The sequence below is a fragment of the Lactuca sativa genome, chromosome 1 (assembly GCF_002870075.4).
Source record: "Lactuca sativa cultivar Salinas chromosome 1, Lsat_Salinas_v11, whole genome shotgun sequence".
Lineage (NCBI taxonomy): Eukaryota > Viridiplantae > Streptophyta > Magnoliopsida > Asterales > Asteraceae > Lactuca > Lactuca sativa.
The window spans coordinates 168,441,828-168,449,461 of NC_056623.2; positions in this window are offsets into that span (position 1 = coordinate 168,441,828).

Below are 7,634 nucleotides of genomic sequence, written 5' to 3' on the forward strand. Positions count from 1 at the left end.
TAAAAGTGAATAAGAGTTCAAAGAGGAAGCGAGAAAGAGCAGTGTGTACAATCAGCCAGAGCCCGAACGGTGACTTCCCAAAATACCCTTACTTTTGTGTTATGAGATATTTATGATACATTATGCATGCTAGAGATAGGCTAGGTATTTCATATCTTAGGACTAGAGTGGCCTGATTTGTGATGCCTTAGCCTAAGAGTTGTTGTTACATGTGATGTGCTTTTGAGTATGAGTGAGAGTATTCAGTTGGAATCCTTTTAGGGGATTTGAGTAGAAGAGTAATCTAGGAGAGACGCCTAGGTGAGTATTGTGGTGTTTATCGAAGAATAGTTAGAACCTGCGAGGGGTAGAGTTGCAGAGTTCGGTGGTACCTTAAGAATGAGCAGAGCAAGCGGAGTTATCATCCAGAGTGAGCTCTATATATTCTTCGATGCCCGAATGCTGCTTGCTTCGTGCTTTGTGGAACTCTTGACGATGGAAGTCACCTACCAAGTGAATATGATGATATTCAGGAGGTAGATGACCAGCATCATTAAGAGCTCTTCAACAACTGATGGCGGGGAAGTGGGGGTGACCTTAGCCAGATGAGTATGCTGGCGGAGTAGAGCATTTCGCTGAGGAGCGAGCACGCGTGGCGGAATTAGTGAACGAGACGGTTGAGCAGCTCTTTAGGAGCTTTGGAATGGTCCGTGTGGAAAGTATGGGTAGATGTGGCAGGTAGTATGGTCCCGTACTACCGAAAGCAGAGGACCCATACTCGATACAGGGAGTATTCTGAAGGTTCTAAGTAGCAGATTGAGAAGTGATGTCATGGTTCGAGTACCATACATCGTAGCAGATTGAGAAGCGATGTCATGGTTCGAGTACGATACATCGTAGAAGATTGAGGAGTGATGTCATGGTGCGGGTACCATACATCGTAGCACATTGGGGAGTGATGTTATGGTTCGAGTGCCATACATCGGAGCAGATTGAGGAGTGATGTTAGGGTTCGAGTACCATACATCGGAGCAGATTGGGAAGTGATGCCATGGTTCGAGTACCATGCATCTTAGTAGATTGAGGGGTGATTTTAGAGTTCGAGTGCCACGTATTGTAGCAGATTGAGAAGAGATGTAAGGGGATGAGTACCATGGTTCTTAGAAATTGATGCTTATGATTCTCCAGTTGTCCGATCAGGATTGATTGGTGGAGTTTGGACGTGATGGGGTTTTAGGCTTGAGGGCCATGATTGAGTTCGAAAAGGCATCCCTTAAGAGGGAGGTCGAGAGCATTTCAGAGTACCTTGGTAAGATGTCAGAGGTAGTCGCAAGACTCCAGGATTAGTAGAGAAGGCATTTATGGGGGATTGCGGTCTGAGTGACCAATTAGCCGATGGAGGAGATGTCACCTTCTATGACTTGTTAGGTGCTATTTATGTTTCCTATGGGAAGTTGGAGAGGTGTGAGATTTCGGATTAAGATTTAGGAGTAAACCCTACGGGTGGTCATTGATGACGATTTTTCCACCAGAGTATCAGGCAGCATGTCTGCCGCGTGGAAATGATCTACCATGAGTAGGTAGTCAGTGGGGACTGAGATGGTCAAGGACCACATTACACCCTAATTGAGTATAGTAGGGCGTGTGGTAGCGGTATCAGCGGGTAATCCAGTCGAGTATATCAGAGCGGTGGCTCTTCTGTATATGATAAGCATTGAGTATGGTAGTGGAGTCCCTATTCTCGTGATGATTCACGTGTTGGAACAGGGTTTGAGAAGTCGAGGATTAGGAGTATTATGATTTATTGTTTCAGTCTAAGAGTCAGTGATAGTACTGAATAGTTCGGATATTTAGTATTGGGATGGTATGAGACTTCGAATGGCTAGAGGCAGTCGTGATGAGAAGTTCCTGAGGATTTCTTCGGAGATTTAGGGTATTTGAGGTTTCTTGATCTCTACGTGGGGAGATCATTGGGCATTGTGTGGCACCTTCCAAGTGTAGGTGCGATGTTTCTGGAGGAAACTGTTTGTGGGGTAGACAATTGATGCGTCAATTGTTGATGGTTCGAACCCTAAGTGGGGGAGAACTGGGTATTTTATTAAGGGAACCAGAGATTTGTGCAAGAGCGGTTAGGGGTTGGATACAAAAACCTACGGCTCGAATTCATGAGGCCAGGGTCATTGGTGATCAAGGAAAGGTGCAGAGCTAGATAATGCATGTGGTATGTGTCAGAGAAAGGATGGGTGTCTCCTCGGCAGTTGGCCAATGGTCAGGAATCTGGTGGTGGTCAGAGCCATTTCAAGTGGAAGACTCGTAATGACGGTATGGGCAGTTGACAACTTCTGGGTCGAAGTATGGATTGTTTATGCCCCTTTTTAGGGTGGATAGAAGATTTTCGAGCAGCCAACTCCCGGGCCGGTATGTGTATTCTTGCTTGGATTTTGAGCAGTACGGGAAAGGGTTTTGGAGGATCATTAGCGTGTTCTGAAGCGTTAGCGCCTTCTTTGTATTCCAATTGAGTGTTCGAATACATTGAAGTTGCGCATTGGGTAAAATGAGGAATTATTTATGGAGTTCAGAGGAAATGTACTGTTGTATCTGTATGGTGCTGGGAGTAGGAGATCAGTGGTTGTGGCAGGACATCGCGATGTTCTATACTGGTGTTCCGTGGTGGCCGGGTATAATGTCCCGATTTCGAAGTTATTTAGAATCTTGAGTTGGGACGACTAGTGGTGTATCATGTATTTTCGGTTCCAGTGGGAGCCCTTCAGGTATTGGCATCAGAAGGGATTATTTAAGAAAGTGGATCTCCGCAGAGGTAGGTATTTTGTTATTGCGGTTACCGCCGGAGTATGTGATGCATATGTGGGACAAGTGTGTGTAGCTATCTATGATAGTCTACGGAGCATGAGTTAGTGGACGTAGTGTATCGTTGGGATGAGAATGAGATTATGGGGTGAAGCTATGAGGAGTCGTAGTAATCACTAGTCAGAGGGTGTTGTGATGCTACGGGGAGCCATAGTACTCACAAGTCAGAGAGAGGGAGTCGTGGTACTACGGGGAGTCGTAGTATTCACTAGTCAGAGGGTGTTGTGATGCTACGGGGAGTCGTAGCATTCACAAGTCAGAGAGAGGGAGTCGTGGTACTATGGGGAGTTGTAGTACTCACTAGTCAGTTGGTGTTGTGGTGCTACGGGTTGCCGTAGTACTCACTAGTCAGAGGTTATCGTGATGTTACAGGGGGCCATAGTACTCACTAGATGGCTAGAGAGTGTGATGATGGAGTGTTCTCCGATCAGTGTATGTTGCATAGGAGTTTTAGGCTTTAGTAGCCTTAGTATTGAGTTTTTGGAGCTTGGTGGTTGAACCAGGGGTGAGACTGGGGTCTCCGTTCCTGTCAGGGCTAAGTCGATTTTCGGTTGGATTGTACTTCTCATTTGAAAATTTTGTGACTCGTGTATCACAGGGCCGAGACAGTTGATGCTAAGAGGAAGTCAGTGAGAGCTCTTCCGCTGAGAGGTTGCCAGACTTGTAGGTGAGGGAGGTGGTGTCACGGCATGGAGTGGCGATCTCGATCGTCTTAGATCGAGATGTGCGTTTCTTTCAGATTCTGGAAGAAATTTCATGAGGAGTTGGGTACGAGGCTGTATTTTAGTACCGCATACCACCCACTGACAGACGGGTAGCGCGAGCGGACGATTCAGACGCTCGAGGGCATGCTTTGGGCATGTGTATTAAATTTCGGAGGGAGTTGGGACACGTATTTACCCTTGGCCGAGTTTTCCTATATCAATAGCCATCATTCGAGCAATGGTATGCCACCCTTTGAGCTGTTGTATGGGAGGAGGTGTCGGACTCCCATTTGCTGGCGAAAGGTAGGGAAACGTGTGATGGGTAGCACAGAGATAGTGCTTCAGTCGACGGAGCAGATACGACAGGTCAGACAGAGGTTGTTGACCGCTCAGAGTCGCCAAAAGAGTTATGCGGATAGGCGACGATCCGAGCTCGAGTTTCAGGTCGGAGATTTTGTGCTCCTGAAGGTATCTCCTCGGAGAGGAGTGATCCGCTTCAAGAAAAGGGACAAGCTAGGGCCTTGGTGTAATTTTCCTTTTAGGGTAATGACTAGGATGGGTAGGGTAGCATATCAATTGGAGCTACCTGCGGAGTTGAGCCAGATTCACGATTCCTTCCATGTGTCTCAGTGAGAGATTGTATAGCCGAAGAGTCGACGGTGGTGCCTTGGAAGATATTCAGGTGGATGCGAGCCTGAACTATGTTGAGAGACCGGTTGCAATCGTGGATCGAAAGATCAAAATTCTGAGGAACAAGAAAGTGCCCCTGGTGCAGGTCCAGCGGCAACATCGAAGAGGGTCTAAGCTGACTTGGGAACCGGAGCGAGAGATGCGTGAGCAGCATCCAGAGTTGTTTGCGGAGTGAGACTTCTAGGGCAAAGTCTGATTCTAGCGGGGGAGAATTCTAACATCCGGATTCCCAGGTATATTATATATTTCATTTATATTGGAATTTAGTGAGAGACTCGGCGAGTAGGAGCTCCGACTCGCCGAGTTGGATCGCGATGTGAGTGGCCGATTAATGAAGGACTCGGCGAGTCCATATGTGGACTCGGCGAGTCCACGCTGTTTAATGAAACCCTAACTTCTCGGGTTTGCGCCCTATTTAAAGACCCTTATGGCCGTCATTTGAGGCTACCAGTCCATAGAGAGAAACCCTAGAGTGCTGGAGCGTTTTGAGAGAGAAAGGAAGCCATTCTTGACCTTTGTGGTGTTGTTTAGCAAGAAGAAGGAGGTCCTAGCCAAGGGAAAGCAAAGGAGGTTGCTATTATGAGGATTTGAAGCTAAGATCATTACATTTGAGGTATTACTTTGGCTCTTCTTCTGTTTTATGAAGAATATATGGATTTAGGGTTTCTGGTACCCTTGTCTAAGTTGATTTGATGTCCAATTAGTCCCTTCTGGTGATGAGGCTTTGGATCTAGATCCATAGAGGTCCAGAGAGCCTTACTCATCAAGCTTTATGAATAACAATGGAGGTCATGAACTTGGGTTAAGGTATTCAGGGCTAAATCATCATATATGTTCATATGGATGTTGCACGTGCATCAAGATTGAGACTTTACGTGATTATAGTGGTTGGAAAGGCCAAATCTATGGATTAGAGGAACAGATCTGACCTCAGAAGGTCGTTTGAGTGTGAGCATGGCATGTACTTGCCGAGTCCATGAGAGGACTCGACGAGTTGAGTCGGGCTGCCCCGCGACTCGCGATCTATGACGACCCTTGGAGTATAGGGTTGACTCAGTGAGTCAAGAGAGGACCAGGGGCGAAGAGGACAGGCGTGTACTCACCGAGTCACCTTTGTGCACTCGGCGAGTAGGGTCAAATGTGACCATTGAATTTCGTTGACTTTTAGCGTTTTGGTCAACAGTTGGACTTTTGAGTCAAGGAGGGGTAAACTGGTCTTTTACCCTTCTGAGGGATCAAAGAAGGGGGTTTAATCAAGACTTTGGGAGCGATTACTTATTGAGGATATTTTGTATGTGATTAGGCGAGAGCTAGATTAGTAGATTCGTTTGCGAGATCATCCGAGATACCCGAGGTGAGTCTTCTCACTATTCTTTACCTAGAGTGGTAATAGAGTTATGTGACAGAGTTATTGTATGCTATCTATGCAATGTGAGGCACTGCATTATTTCTATGTGATTTATGTTGTGTGTATATCAGAGTTAGGACCGAAAGGTCCTTAGAGCTACGACCAAAGGGTCCACAGAGTTAGGTTTAGAGTTATGTGTGTTGGATTAATGTCTAAGTCCATAACTATAATTGGTAAGACTTGACCCGACCCGGCATGGTCCATTTGGGTTGCATACCATCATGCACTTGGATAGACTATAATGAGAGAAATAAGACACTTATGGTTATTAATATATTATAAGTTCTAGTATATTAATAATAAGAATAATAAGATTATTTAATTAGTATTGATCAAGAATTAATCTAGGATTAATTAAGTGATCAAAAGAAGACTAATTAAATATATGGGTTGATTGTGTAAATCATCCATACTTGTATAGTGGGCTAATGCTCCATGGATAATCAAGTTGGCCTAAAACCCATAGGATGGTCCATGGATGCTCCATGGTGTATTTGAACCCATGGATCCAAGGAAATGGAAAGTCATGACAATTAGGGTTTGCCCTAATTGTAACACTATAAAAAGATATTATTCTTGGCAAAATTGGTCACTAGTATTATTCTAGAGAGGGCTGGCCGATTTCATGAAGTGTAGAATTCTCTCAAGCTATTCTAAGTGTTTTGATGATTGTGATTCCATTTGAGGTGTCACACTTGGGGCACTAGGCACTCAAGCTTCATGAAGACTTTCTACATGAAAGAGGTATGTATTATATCTTATTATATTCATTGTTTTATATGCTAGATTAGGATAATACCTTGGAAGTTCTTATTTGCATGTATAATAGAGAAAACATAGATCCAAGGTATTTAGGGTTGCATGTACACTTAGGAGTGTTAGAATGCTCAAAACCCAACAGTGTGCCAGTGTATTTGTATGCTATTTATTTTATGAGATTTATTGTGATATGTGATATGCATGATTCAGAGTTATCAGAGTTAGGACCTTTAGGTCCATAGAGTTAGGATCGGAAGGTCCACAGAGAGTTGGGACAGGAGGGTCCCACTGAGACACACTGACCACAGGGTCAACAGAGTTATGGCCTTGAGTGGCTAATATGTGTTATAGTGGTATTTTGGGGAACTCACTGAGCTTTATGCTTACAGTGTTTTGTGTTATATGTTTCAGGTTTTCTTAGGATCACGGGACGACACCGGCTCGATTGTACATACCAGAGAAAGCATTTGTTTTGAGGATCCTGGTTTATTAATTGATTGAACAAAAGAGTTATGTATTGTAATTAAAATAAAAAGGAGATTTTTATGAAAAGTGTTAAAGAGATAAACAATTTTAATAGAAAATTTTGTTTTGAAAATTTCGGTGTTACACCTGACACCATAAACCACAAATTGTAAGCATAGAGCTTACTGAGTTCCCCAAATACCACATATCAAACATATCAAACAATCCATGCATATCATACATAACCAATTAATCAATAAAAGTGCTATGTGGTCATCCATGTCAGGCTGGGGGCCAAAATGTCACACCCCCAAACCCGAATGGCAGAAATGTTCGTGGGCGGAGGACATCATGTTTAGTATCACAACACATGTATCATAGTAACAAAAAACCATTGTATTAATATTAAAGTGTTTACAGAGTAGTGATTCACAGCAGATTGAATCTAGAAAGTAAATAACAAAACCAGACATGAAGCTACTATACTTCGTCTTCTGAATCCCATAGTGTGTACCTGTCCTCTATTATCCTGAGAATACATGTTATTTTGAAAGAGTAGAACAACATTTAAGCTGGTGAGTTCATAAGTATTTTAGTGATGTAAATTAAGTTGAAAGTTCTTTTAGAAAAGTTCGCATGTTCCTTAAGAAAATCCTATATCTTCTGATGTGATGATTGAAAGTAAAAATGACTCTACAATTCCGTCTACGAGTACTAAATGGATAAAAGTTGTATACAATTTAGAGTAAACAAACAAATAA